The sequence below is a fragment of the Quercus suber genome, unplaced genomic scaffold (genome assembly GCF_002906115.3).
Source record: "Quercus suber isolate HL8 unplaced genomic scaffold, Cork oak 2.0 scaffold_55, whole genome shotgun sequence".
In the NCBI taxonomy this organism is placed as follows: domain Eukaryota; kingdom Viridiplantae; phylum Streptophyta; class Magnoliopsida; order Fagales; family Fagaceae; genus Quercus; species Quercus suber.
Window position 1 is genome coordinate 1,658,986 of NW_027069520.1, and position 15,176 is coordinate 1,674,161.

Genomic DNA, 15,176 nt, shown 5'->3' on the forward strand with positions numbered 1-15,176 from the left:
TTTTTTTTTTCTGGTGATCTGTTCTATTCGATTTTTGGTTGTGGTTGTAGTTGTTGTTGTTGTTGTTGTTGTTGCTGCTGCTGCTGCGGTGGTGGTTGATGATGATGGGGGAGGAATTTAATATATTATTTTAATGTGTAGGAAATATCATTTTAATGTATAGAATTGTAGTATAAAACATCTGATAAATGGAGTGTTGTAAAATGATGTGGTAAAATAATAAAGTAGGGTTTTAATGTGGCAAAATGACATAATTTTTGCCACATCTGATGCGAATGCTCTAAGAGTGAATGTTCTGTCCGGATGGGGCGTAAAACATGGGTTTTACGCCCACCAATAATAGATCTCCACATCAGCTAAGAAAATATAATATCTCATTTAATCCCAAATTTATTGCACCTCTGTTACACGTGAGCTGCTGACAATATGCCCACTTTTCTTTTTCTTTTTCCTTTTCCTTGGATCTAATTTAACGTTTGAATCTCTCTCTTCTTTCTGTATTTTTCTTTATCCTTCTACAATCACAGAACCAAGTTTTTCTTTTTTACAGTAGTAATAAAAAATGCAAATTCAATTCAAGAGCTTGAAAGTGGTTCAGATTCAGAAGACCCACTAGGAAAAGAAACAACTTTCAGGAAAAAAAAAACTCCAACTAGATCTTCAACTCTAACCCCAGATTACAGTCAGTCACAACTCAACAAAAAAATTTTGCAGAATTTGATTCAAAAGAGTTTTCATGCAGAGAGAGACAGACAAAGAAAAAGAGAGAAAATGAGATACTGTAGCAACAGCTACTATTCAGTAAATAAAAACCAGCACGGATGTCCAACAAAGGACCCAGCACCAACCATGACCCAGCACCAATCAATCACCACCACCAAACCCACGGCCAAACCCACACCCAAACCCACCACCACCAAATCCAAGAAACCCATACCCAAGATCAATCACCACCACAGTCAAAATCCACCAAGCCCACAGAGATGGAGAGAAAAAAAAAAAAAAAAAAAAAAAAAGGTGAAGAAAGAAAAAGAAAAGAGAGAAGGGATGAATGGTGAAGAAAGAAAAAAAGAAAGGGAGAAAAAGTGGCGTTCAGACAAAGGAACCAGAGGAAGAAAGAAAAAAGAAAAAGTGGGGAAGTAAGAGAAAGGGGGGAAAGTAGGAGAGAGAAGCTGGTTTTCTTTCTTCGTTCTGCTCCGGCGATTAGAGGAATGGCGTGAGAGCTTTGGTGTTTTTCTGTTTTCTGGCGCGAGAGCTTTGGGGGGTTTTTTATTTTCTGGCGTGAGAGGTTTTGGCTGTTTGGAGAGGTACTTAAGCTGGGAATTTTTTTTCCTGACGTGGCGTGGTCTGATTGGCTGGCATAAAACACTGGTTTTACGCCAGCTCCGGACCTAATGTTTTCTCTTACTATTATTATCCCCAGTGACAGTGAGCATTGCACTTTGGAGCGTACGAATACGGCATTGATCATTGATGTCGGCGTAAATATGGGAAGGACAAAACATATATATGTATTTTTGCGAGTTGTTTGTTGTGGCCATGGCAATTTTGAACTGATGTTGGTTCCAGCTTCCAGGGCCGAAGTGAGCTAAGAAGAGTTTTAGGCTCAGCATATAAAGTGGCATTTTTAGTGGCAGTTATTGTGTGTGTGTTTTTTAACATAAATATTTTTTTTAAGTTATTTGTCATAATTTTAAACAAAGTAAACAAGCTTGACAACTTTATATAATATTTAATAAAAAATATGGATGAAGTGGCTATTGATACAAACATAATAGAATTTTAGAAGGTAAAATTCAAATTTTGAAATTTTAAGGGGTAAAATTCAAACATCTATAAACTTTAGGAGTATAGTTTATAATTTAGCCTAATAATCTATATCTATACATTACTAAAAGTCGAAGTGTTGCATTTAATATTGCTAGCTCAAATTGAGCCACATCATCTGCCATGTTATTACCATTCTTTTTCCTAAAGTTGTCCTACAATTTAAAATTAGTTTTCTTAAATTTAAAAATACTAATAAAAAGAAAATAATTCTTAACCCTTTGTGCTTTACTGTTACAATTTTAGATGACAATTCTTTGTGTTCCACAATTACAATTTTAAACAACAATCCTTTGTATTCCATGGTTACAATCTCAAATGGCAACCGTTCAGCTTCCTAACTCTAGGCTTTGGCTTTCTAACTCTTTCATCTCTTCCTTTCCTCACACTATATTAATACTGAAAAGCTGGATGATTCAGTTTAGGTATCTTCACATCCCAGTTGCTCTTGATCTCTATTCTTGTAGTTGCCTGCATAATAGTTCAATATAAGGATTAGATTAATAGTGTTGTTCTTTTTATTGCTGTTTTTAATTTTTAATTTTTAATTTTTTAATTTTGTTACTATCTCTTTCGTGTTGTGGGTCATATATGAGTTTTTATGTATTTAGGTTGGGTATTTGTACTGATATATGATTGTTTGTTTCTATGTTAATTTTTTTTTTCACTTTTAATGTTTGAGACGGTTACATTATTGGTTTATATTGTGTAATCCATGTGATAGAGTTTTAGTAGTATCCGTGCCTGCAAAAATTCAATTGAATGATGTAATTTGTGTCTGCAGAAATTCAATTTGCTAAGGTATTTTAGTAGTTAGCAAATTGAATTATAGAATTTAAAATTCAATACTATACTCAGAACACGATACTTCTCTTTTTTCTTGGTCTCCTCATTTAAGTAAATCCCTCATTTATCATTGAAATCGATTTAAAATATCTTCTATTAACTTTGATTGTACTCTTGGCTATATCATAAACAACTATTTTTTGATATAATATTTTTATGGTAATTATCGTCATTTTTGTTGTAGTTGAATCAAAATAAAGATTATGCTAGATCTGCATAATTAGTAGTTGTTGCATCTTCATCATTATCACAAGTTTAAGATAGAGACTACCCTTATCAATAGTTGCTGCGTCTTCTTCATTGCCAAACTTGGTCATCTTGACAAACCTTTTATTTATCTAATTGTACCACATGTATTTATTTACTTATGGATTCTATTTGATTGTAAGATTTTTATATCTTTTGATATAAATTAACTAGCTGGTATGCTAGCCAAACTGCTTGCTTCTTTAGTTTTTTTTTAATCTTTTACTTTGTCTCCAACCTATCATGATTGGTTGTCTCTTTGATGGCATGTTATGTCTCCATCTCTCTCTCTCTCTCTCTCTCTATATATATATATATATATATATGAAGAGGAGAAAATAAGCTGACGGATCCAAGCAATGTTGATGGATGGGCCCATTAGGTGCAAGACTCGGTGAGGACGGATTTGTTGGCCACGTGTCAGACAGAATCCCTATATGGGAATACTTGCGGCACACCTCCTAAAAAAAAAAAAAAAAAAAAAAAAAAAAAAAAAAAAAAAAAAAAAAAAAAAAAAAAAAAAAACGGGTGAAGAAAGAAAAAGAAAAGAGAGAAGGGATGAATGGTGAAGAAAGAAAAAAAGAAAGGGAGAAAAAGTGGCGTTCAGACAAAGGAACCAGAGGAAGAAAGAAAAAAGAAAAAGTGGGGAAGTAAGAGAAAGGGGGGAAAGTAGGAGAGAGAAGCTGGTTTTCTTTCTTCGTTCTGCTCCGGCGAACAGAGGAATGGCGTGAGAGCTTTGGTGTTTTTCTGTTTTCTGGCGCGAGAGCTTTGGGGGTTTTTTATTTTCTGGCGTGAGAGGTTTTGGCTGTTTGGAGAGGGATTTAAGCTGGGAATTTTTTTTTCCTGACGTGGCATGGTCTGATTGGCTGGCGTAAAACACTGGTTTTACGCCAGCTCTGAACCTAATGTTTTCTCATAATATAAGAGAGATGCTACGTCTATAATAATTTTACAATAAGTCATAGGTGGTTAGTTGTTATTGGTTCAAATTTGAAACTAATACTAAGATTACTTTTTTGCCCCAACAATAACAACCAGTAACAACCTGGCACTTAAGATTTGTTGTAAAAATGTTGTAAAATTGTTGTAGAGATATCATTTCTCATAATATAATATAATATTATCAAATTAATTTGTAACTGTTTCTCTAAAAAAAAAATTAATTTGTAACTAACCGATAATAAAGTTGTAATTGACTAAGAGTTAAGTTACAATTGACCAAGCGTTAAAGACTTCGACTTGTGTGTTAGATGATGTGAGCTCGAATAGGTTTGCAACCACTTATATTATTTTTCTTTTTCTTTTTCTTTTTTAAAGAACATTTAGAATTTAGAAATTAGAAAGTTTATGAAGTGGCACTATTTATCACCTCTAACTGCAAGTCAATTAAACTAATAAAAATGCAGAATCATGGTCATGAAGAAACTTCCGAGGACACAATGTCCAAAGAAGAAACTTAAGGGCGAGGATTTTCAGCCACCATCCATGCAGCAAAGTCCAACGAATGCCTGCTCAAGTTTATCTCTTCATATTTGAAAGATGATATTGTTTGGCACTTGGCACTAGACTTGGCAAAGTTGGATTTGGACCCTATTATTAATCCGAACTCAAAGAAAAAAAAAAAAAGGGTATGAGTATAGATATTTTAGGTCCAACAAAAACGAGTCGACTTGAACTTGATCTGCTAAAAATGTCGGGTTGGGTTAACTTGTAGGTCACACGAGTTGACCTTTTTTTTTTTCAAATACAATTTTTTCACTCTTTCTGTGCGTGTGTGCATAGTGCCGGCTCAATGGGTGAGCTAAATAGGTAACTGCCTAAGGCCTCCAATTAAAAAAGACCCTTAAATTTTTACCAATAGAGATATTCATGTACCAATAGAAATATTAATTAAGCCATAAATATTTACCAATAAATAAAAATTAGTTATTTTTTATCAAAGAAAAACTAGTTAAAGAAAAATATTTTTATTGGATGTGTCAATCATTTAATCTCTTACACATAAATGTTAAAAGAACTCATTAGTCTTACACTAGTAAAAAAATTTATACTCAAATTATATTTAGAAATATCAAATATATAACTTTATTAAAATTTTCAATCATAATTTTTTAGTATTTGGTTACTTCATTCAATGAATAGTGTTTTTTTAGTTGTATAGTCATTGAATAATGCAATGGGTTTGTTTTAATTTGTGATTTTTTTTTCCTAAAAAAATAGATTTTAAATGAAAAAAAAAATCAAAAGTTAAATAAATATTCTATTAATATTCAAAGTATAAAAATAGACCTCATTTGAAGTTGTCGCATTTGGCCCCACAATACCTTGAGCTGACCCTTTGTGAGCATGCACATGTGCTTGTTTTGGCTTTCTAATTCTACATAAATGTATACGTATACATGTTTCACATTTTCACTCTTAATTATATTCTTTATTTCCTTTCTTTTCTATTTTTTTTTCTTGTCATAGACACTCGTAGACTTTTTCTTAATGATGTTGAGGCTTGAAGCTTAAGACTTCATGTATTATATAAATTTTTATTTTTGAGTGCTTTGTTTATTTGTCCTCTTATTTGTATTGAAAAGAAGACAAAAACAAAATTATCAAGTTTTTTAAATTATGGCGGAAATCACATTTTCGTCCCTATATTTTCAGCCGATTCTCACTTTGGTCCCTAGATTTTATTTTTACTGCTTTTAGTCCCTATCTTAAAAAACGCTTTCCGTTTTGGTCCCTGCCGTTACATTAGAGACGGAAAATGCACACGTGGCAAACGGTAAAATTAAAAAATATTAAAATATTAAAAAATAAAAAAAAAAAAGGAAAAAAAAAAAAAGAAAAAAGAAAAAAAGAGTAACACAATGTCTACCAGTTTGCAACGTCTACCAAAAGAGTAACACAAAAGAGCTGTAGGTAGGGATGACCATGGGTAGGGTATGGATCGGGTATACCCATACCCGACCCGAAAATTTTACCCATGGATACCCGATTATCAATACCCATTAATATCCATACCCGAATCTTACCCGAATATATTATCCATAGATATCCATACCCTACCCGAAACCCGAAACCAATTTAATTTTTTTTTTAATTCAAAAAATTTTAACATAAAAACTAACCAATCTTAAAAAAAAAAAACTAATCAATAAAAAAAATTTATGGATTAGTTTGTATATGCTTCTTTCTTTTTTTTTCTTTTTTTTTTCCTTTTTTTTTTTTTTTTTTTTTGAGATAGGGATAGAAATTGTATTAGATAAAAAAATAAAATAAAATAAAATAACTCTAGAACATTCATAAGTGGTGCATCAAAATAACTCTGAAAATTTTCAGCCTCAAAAGTAGCACTCATTACAACTAGCTTCAGATCAGGTCATCCCTAAACTAAAATTTTAAAAATAAAATAAAATAAAGAAGCAACATTTTCCTCTACCTCTTCAGTTGTTTGTCAGCAAATTCCAACTCCTAAAATAAATCACAAAATGCTACTATTTCCATGGTAGTGAAGATCAGCATGTAACATTGCATTCCCATCATGAACTCTTAACAGTGCAGGACCTGTCAAAACAAACATAAATAATATTAAAAATCTAATGTAGTGATTCAAGGATATCACATACATACGGAGTCCCAGCTGCAAAGTCAAGAATGCTTATTAAGTTTGAAGCCTTAACACTGGCTCAAAATTCTGAACTTTCAAAGATAAAACTACATAATCAAAATGTTTGTCAAAGGAATTCAACAATGCAAAAGTGAAGAAAAGTATATGACATGTTTCCAGCATCACAAGCTCAAAGAATTTATTCTAAAAGAAAAAAAGAAAATGGATGAATGATAAAAGCAAATTGGTAACCCTTTTCACTTAAGAATCGGAAACTGTGCTCCATAAATAGTGAACAGTTAAGTTTCTCAGGTACCACCTCCTAACAGGGTATGTATGTCCTAGATGCATAGGGTGAGAATCCCACATAAAATGAATCTCGAACAATCAAGAAATCCACGTCCAATACCTAGAGTATGATCCTCATTATAGAAAAATCACAAAGCTTTTATGTTCCCAAAAGTATATGGTCAGAGTTTAAGGAGAAAAAATTTAAAATAAAGAATTATGCATTCTTATTTCTCTTTCTTCATTTGAATAAATTGGGTTCAAATTTGCAGCTAAAACTAAGTTAAATTTAATGCAAAGCTCCGGAAAGGTTGGGACCAGTACACAGATGTCAAAAATCCTAAGTACATACTTCAACCTAGAATTGTGGTTTAATGTTTATTATTTTTTGGAGAAAATGATATCACAGTAAATCAACCAATCCAAAATGGCCCAAAAGCACCACCCATAAGGGCCTTTCCCTAGGACATGATTGAATAGCCAGTTAAGCACCTACTTCGCTAGGAGACAAGGAGGTTAATTGAGAAATTAAATAAGAAAAAAGCTAATATGGGACAAGCTAATTTTCTTGACAGAACAAATAATTGCAATCTGTGTTGCCAACAGTCAGATTCATAATATGAGATTTCTGAATAACCATATATGATGGATGATATCAAAAGTAAGAAAGTCAAGAAATTCGAAAGGTTTCACTAATATGAATGAAGAGAGATCAACGATAGCCATAAGAAAGTTCAATGATACCTGTGAACAAGGGGAGGGTTGCACTCATGATGTAGGTAGGATAGGCCTTCAGCAGCTCCTATTGTAGTTAAGACAACCATGAGCCTATTGTACAAAGCCAACAAAATAATACAGTGGACAACCAATAACAAGCTCATTTTTAGTTTGTTCCATGTTTAAAGTATGTATATCAGTGTCGTGGAGCTTATCTATGCACTTTTCAAGTAAACAGGTAAGCAGTGCATTCCTTTAGAAAGTATATAAATCAGACTATCAGAAGTACAAAACTTATAAATTTCTAACAAAGAAATTAAGAAATACCATTGTCTCAAATAGAAAGGGAATGCTATTCCAAACATAGACCAAAATCAAGGATAATCAAGGATAATAATACCTATCCATTAGTCTGAAAGCTCCATGGCATGACTTTCCTCCAGTTCATCTTCTTCATAATCATCAAGAACGTTTTGAATGGTAGCATCTTTTAGTACACTTTAAGTTCGCTCCATAACAAACTCTGCCCACACATCAATGCTTCTAAGGTATCATGATGAAGACGGCTACGGTGTGGACTTAACAATCTCCCGCCAGTGCTAAAAGCCGACTCTGAGGCAACTGTTGTCATAGGAATAGCCAAAATATCCCTTGCAATGCGTTGCAAGGTAGGATACTTATTAGCATTACGCTTCCACCAACCCAAAACATCAAATTGTTCAGTTCTAGGTGCCACTTTCTCACTAGTATAAATTTCAAACTCTGATATAATATCCCTACTCCTTTGGCCTATGTTAGTAGTCGCATTACTAACAAACAAATCATAGTCCCTCATTGTATCATCATGTTCAGGTGCAGCACTTGATGTAGATGTAGAAAATGAAGCTTAAGAATAAATGACTCCTCTATCAATGTTTTCAAAGTCATACTCCGCAAACAACTCAAAAAGAAGGTTCTTAACCTTGTCAATTTCTTCGTTAGCATTACTACCGTACATTTTATTAAAATAAAATGTCAATAACATCAATTTATATCTTGGATCTAAAACAATAGCCAAACTCATGATATCATGAACGTCACTCCAATATTTATCAAACTTAGCTAACATCTTTGCTGCCATTTTCTTAACCAACTCATCTTCACTTGAAAGCCACTGATTTAATTCCAACTTCAACCGGAAGACTGAAGGAAAATAATGATTAGCCGTAGGGTAGGCAGTACCAAAAAGCAACTCAGTAACTTTATGAAAGTAACCCAACTTCTCACAAACAATTTGTGCTACCTCCCAATCCCTATTAGTTGGAGCAGATTGATACTGAGGCTCACAACACAGTAAACGGGGAAAAACATCTTTATAAATCAAGGCAGTTGAAAGCATCAAATATGTAGAGTTCCAACGAGTCCTACAATCAAGTACCAATTCCTTAGTACTTGCAATATGTGATTGGCGAGATATTTTTTCAAAAATTTCTATTCTTTTTGGTGATTGTGTCCAAAAATATACACTACTTCGAACCTTCTCAATACCATCACCAATTACATTCAAACCCTCTTGAACAACCAAATTCAAAATATGTGTTGCACAACGCACATGCAACAATTTTCCACCTAAAATAAGTGAACTAGCTTGAAGCTTATCTGAAACAAGTTTTATCATGCCATCATTGTTGCTAGCATTATCTACAGTTATGGCAGATAACTTCAAATCAATGTTCCAATCAGAAAGACACTCCAAAAGGATTTTAGAAAGAGAATACTTATCATGTGGAGATGGCATACGAATAAACCTAAAAAAAATAAACATAAATATGATTAACTAAAGAAAGTAGAAAGTTAATAAGCTTGCCTAAGAATCTAAAAACTAGTACAACAAAATGACTCAAAGAAAAATAATACCTTATAACTCGGCTTTCCAAAGTCCAAGAGTCATTTATGTAATGCGCTGTGATTACCATGAATGACCTCTTACTATTGTTTGCAGTCCACAAGTCCATTGTGATTGCAACTTTACTTGCATTCTTGTCAATTTCTACCATAGTCTTCTGCTTCTTTTCATTATAAATTTTTTTGATATCTCGCTTCAATGTGTTTCTTCCTACTATCTTAAAATTTGACCGAAGACCACCAACAAAATCCTGAAACCCAACATGATCAACAATTGCAAGAGGGTACTCATGCAAAATGACCATTCGGGCAAGGTCCCTCCTCGAAGCCTTCTGATCCTCTTCATTAAAAACACTAGGGCTTGAGATCCCTTTACTTCTTGCCCCTATTGTGTTGTTTGACAAGAACTTGCTTCCTAATATCTGTTCCTTCCCCCGGAAGTGCTTCCTTCGGAGCACTTGGACAACTTTTTGTAATGTGCAGTTTTAAATGAGTCGTCCCTGATGTACGTGCTCCAGCCATAAGTCTTCCACAGTAGTTGCATTGAGCCTTAACTTTCCCATCAATATTCTTCTTCTTAAAATGATTCCATACGTCTGAAGTTGTTTTTCTTTTAGTGCCTTGTTGTTGTGGATTCTCAACCGGAATTGACTCAACTTCCTCTCCAAACAACGATTGTGATTCTGATGTCGTGCTAGTTGGGGGCCTTGGGGCTGGGGTTGAGGCAAAGGATGTGGTAGACATGTAGGCAATTGCAAAGAGAGAGAGAAAGATTAATTATTCAGCCATTATAGTGGTCCAATTTGATTTCTTTTCAAATGTGTACAGAGTACAGACTAATTGTTCAGCCATTAAAAGAATACATCAAAAAAAAAAAAAAAAGAGAAAATGAAACACTCTAATTCAATTTCAGTTTTGAATGGTAGCCACAACAAGCCTACGATAATGCAGTCAAAACCAAATCTAACACATACCCAGTTGATAAAATTCAATCAAAAACCAAATTGACACATACCTAGCTGAATTCAAACTCTAAAATCAAAATCTAACACACACCCATACGATAAATTCAACAAGACAACACAAGCAAACAACATGCAAAGAACAAAAAACTCACCAGTTGACAAATTCAGTCTAGAAAAGGAAACAAACCTCCCAAAACGTCAAACCCAGATACCCATAGAAAAGAATTTTCTTTTGAAGCCAAACTAGCAAAAAGAGGGAAAAAGAATGAATCATTTACCTGAGGAAAGAGAGCGGTAGGAAGACCCAGTTGATTTGTAGAGAACGAGGAACGAGAATCAAGCAAAAAATCGATGCCAAAACCAATAACTGTGAGAGACAGAACCTTCCCAAAACGTCAAACCCAGAAACCAATAGTGTAGAAGCAGTGAGGAGGGATAGAGAGAGAGAGAGAGAGAGTGACGGTGAGGAGAGGTGGAGACTGGAGCTCTGAGAGAGAGAGAGTGACAGTGAGGACTGAGGACTGAGGACTGAGGAGAGGCAGAGAGAGTGTGAGTGTGTGACTGTATGAGTGACGGTGAGAGTCTGAGAGAGGTTTAGGGTTTTTTTTTTTTGCCTTCGGGTCGGGTATGGATATTATCCAAACCCTACCCTAAAAATTTGGGTAATATCCATACCCTACCCCATTAGGCTCTACCCATGAAGAACCGGGTATTACCCGAAATATTTGGATCGGGTAGGGTTGGATATCCATTACCCAATGGGTATGGCCATCCCTAGCTGTAGGCATAGCACTTGGCGGAATTTCCCTCCCATTCATCTACGGCATAGGCATCGCTTTTGTCCTCAGAAAAACCATAGATGGACAAAGTCGGCTATGGCCAATTCCTCGTGTTCATGGGAGTTGCTCTTTCCATCACCGCCTTCCCGGTCCTGGCACGCATTTTAGCTGAACTCAAACTCTTAACAACACAATTGGGCAAGATTGCCACGGTTGCAGCTGCGTTGAATGATGTCGCAGCATGGATCCTCTTAGCTCTTGTTGTGGCACTTGCCGACAGCAACACTAGAGGCCATAAGAACCCCTTGATATCAGTCTGGGTTCTTATCTCTGGCGCAACTTTTGTTACTTTCATGTTCGTCATCATGAGACCTGCAATGAAATGGGTTGCTCGTTGATGCGTGCCGCAACAAGATGCGGTTGATGAAGCATATATCTGTCTAACATTGGCTGGAGTGTTGGTTTCTGGGTTTATCACTGACTTGATTGGAATTCACTCCATTTTTGGAGCATTTGTGTTCGGCTTGGCAATCCCAAAAGGAGGAAACTTTGCTATTTTGGTAGACATTGTGTTACTCTTTTTTTTTTTTTTTTTTTGATATTTTAATATTTTAATATTTTTTAATTCTGCCATTTACCACGTGTGCATTTTTTATCTCATTTTTTTTTTTTTTTTTTTTGCCTTCGGGTCGGGTATGGATATTATCCAAACCCTACCCGAAAAATTCGGGTAATATCCATACCCTACCCCATTAGGCTCTACCCATGAAGAATCGGGTATTACCCGAAATATTTGGATCGGGTAGGGTTGGATATCCATTACCCAATGGGTATGGCCATCCCTAGCTGTAGGCATAGCACTTGGCGGAATTTCCCTCCCATTCATCTACGGCATAGGCATCGCTTTTGTCCTCAGAAAAACCATAGATGGACAAAGGCGGCTATGGCCAATTCCTCGTGTTCATGGGAGTTGCTCTCTCCATCACCGCCTTCCCGATCCTGGCACGCATTTTAGCTGAACTCAAACTCTTAACAACACAATTGGGCGAGATTGCCACGGTTGCAGCTGCGTTGAATGATGTCGCAGCATGGATCCTATTAGCTCTTGCTGTGGCACTTGCCGACAGCAACACTAGAGGCCATAAGAACCCCTTGATATCAGTCTGGGTTCTTATCTCTGGCGCAGCTTTTGTTACTTTCATGTTCGTCTTCATGAGACCTGCAATGAAATGGGTTGCTCGTTGATGCGTGCCGCAACAAGATGCGGTTGATGAAGCATATATCTGTCTAACATTGGCTAGAGTGTTGGTTTCTGGGTTTATCACTGACTTGATTGGAATTCACTCCATTTTTGGAGCATTTGTGTTCGGCTTGGCAATCCCAAAAGGAGGAAACTTTGCTATTTTGGTAGACATTGTGTTACTCTTTTTTTTTTTTTTTGATATTTTAATATTTTAATATTTTTTAATTCTGCCATTTACCACATGTGCATTTTTTATCTCTGACGTAACGGAGGGATCAAAACGAAAAATGTTTTTCAAGATAGAGATTAAAAACGGTAAAAATAAAATTTAAGGACCAAAATAAAAATCAACTAAAAATATAAAGATGAAAATGTGATTTTCGTCTAAATATTATTTTTGTATGTGAAAAAAATACGAGTTATACAAGGTTGACGCAACCCTAAAAAGATCAAGTAAGCATCATAGATTTGGCAACCTATTTATGATGACCTGTTTTTTATCTGAACCTAATTGACTCAACCTGTTAGCCAAGTCTAGTTGACACGACCCTTATTAATGATTTAAATCCTGTGCATATAGAGAAGCTCTGGCACAACTTCAGTAAACTTCTTTTAAGAAATCTTGAGGTAGTAATAAGTAAAAAGACAAAAAAAAGAAAAAGAAAAAAGAATTATTTTAACAAATGTTGAAATGATACGTTATAGTTAATATTAAATAAAATAGTATCAATAATGTATCTATATAAAAGTAATATTATCCTATCCTCAATGACTATAAAACAAATCATTCAGCCCAAAAAAAAAAAAATGGTTATTAAACAAATCTAAAAACTAACATTACTCCTTGAAGTGGAAAATGAATAGTAGTGATTACTGAGTAATTAGCAGTGAGTGGAAAAATGTTGTATTTTAAATATTGATAATGTTTTATTATATTTTATTTTTTCTCTAAGCACTAAGTGATAACAATGGGTCAAGGACAGAGCATCAGGCCTTGGTGGAAAAATCTCTACAGTTTACATCCCTCTCCCTTTATTCTCTCATTTAAAAATGTAAAAGTTTTTTCTTTAATAGTAATCATATATAACTTTGATATGAATAGTCTTTCTCCTTTAAATATTTTCTCCTTTATGTGACTTAAACCTTAATTATCTTGCAACCTATTTATAATGTCCTTCTAAATTATCGATTGACACTCTAATTAAAGAGAATTATACTAATATATTTTTCATCGTCAAAATTAAGAGTTAAATTTAGATAGAAATTGCAGTTTGTCATTGCATTATTCTATCTCATTTAGCATTCAATTTAAACAATAAAAGATACATTGATACATGAATTCGTATAATTCTCTTAAATTGATGTGTTAATCAAGCAAAATTAATTTTGAATATTATAAATAAAGTGAAAGATGGGTGAAAAAGTATGATTTTTGTTTTTTTTTTTCCCTCCACATGTAATGCCTATTTTTTTTTTTTATTTCTCTTGCGATAATATTATAGTTACGAGATGAAAAATTAACCTCTAAATATTTCTATTAGAAATATTATAAAATATTAATTGAAGTACAAAAATTTTACCCTTAATATTGAAAGTAAATAATATGAATTGGCACTGTGAGAACCTAATTTGAGCTAGTAGCCCACTACGTGGTGGGAATTAAGCCTAAAAAGCTCAAAATAATAAATTTATAGAGAATGGGTTGAAAAACTGAGCTGTCGTTGATCAAACAAACATTGGAATAGATTTAGATCATAGGAGAATGAAAAGAAATAAGGTTATATTGAAGAAAAATTGCCCTTGGCAAGGTCCGAGGTTCATTGTTCTTGCATATTATTCTCAAATTGGGTTACAAGTTTGATTCTTGAATACTATAGTGTTTATTTTCCCGTTTTTCGATCCTCCTTTTTCATGAAGGGTTTCCCCTCTTATATAGTTCCTTCTAAAGTATTTTGATCCTACATTTGTTAAGCACCTAAGTCACTACTTGAGTGTCTGTCCCATCAGATACCCACCCTCTCTAGTCTTATACGTCTTGGGGTAACTAATTTTACACTGTTCAGGGGTCTTCTTCACATTAATGCAATCAGGAAGTTTAGTTGCAGAACATTAAATGCGGTGGTGACAGTTTTCTTTCTAAAATATCTTAAGCATTCTCCTCGTCTAATGCCTCCACGACGTCTATTCGTACTGACAGAACTTCTTGGGAGGTTTACTTGCATTAGCAAGTCATTTATTCTAACCTCGGCTTTAGTTGGCTGAGGAGACATTTATCCTCGGCTTGTCTTGCTGAATTTTTGTGGCCCAAACTAACTCTTTTATTTTCCAACACAGTTTTGTATGACGAAGATTCTTCCTACTCAGAGTAGGCCTTATCCTCGGCTTAGGCCTTAGGCCCATTGGACATATATATAATGATATTCTGGACCTTTTTTTTTTTTTTTTTTTTTTTTCGAAACACCATAAAGAGATTAAGCAATGATTGTGTAAACAAATACTGCATCAAATACAACTCGTGGGCTTTTACATAGGAGGCCCCATCATTAGATAGGGCTCAGATTTCAAAAGATTTAAAATAAAATGTCATGATGATAGGATAAGAGGGTATTACTAATTCTCATAGAATCATGATTGTTTGAGCCATCGTGAACAATACACATCAAGATTACACGTAAAAAAAGAAAAGAAAGATTTGTTTCTTTAGACCATCAATGTGAGGGACCAATAAATACAAAGATTCAAAGTACATGAAAAACATTCTTACAAAGAGAGAGAGAGAG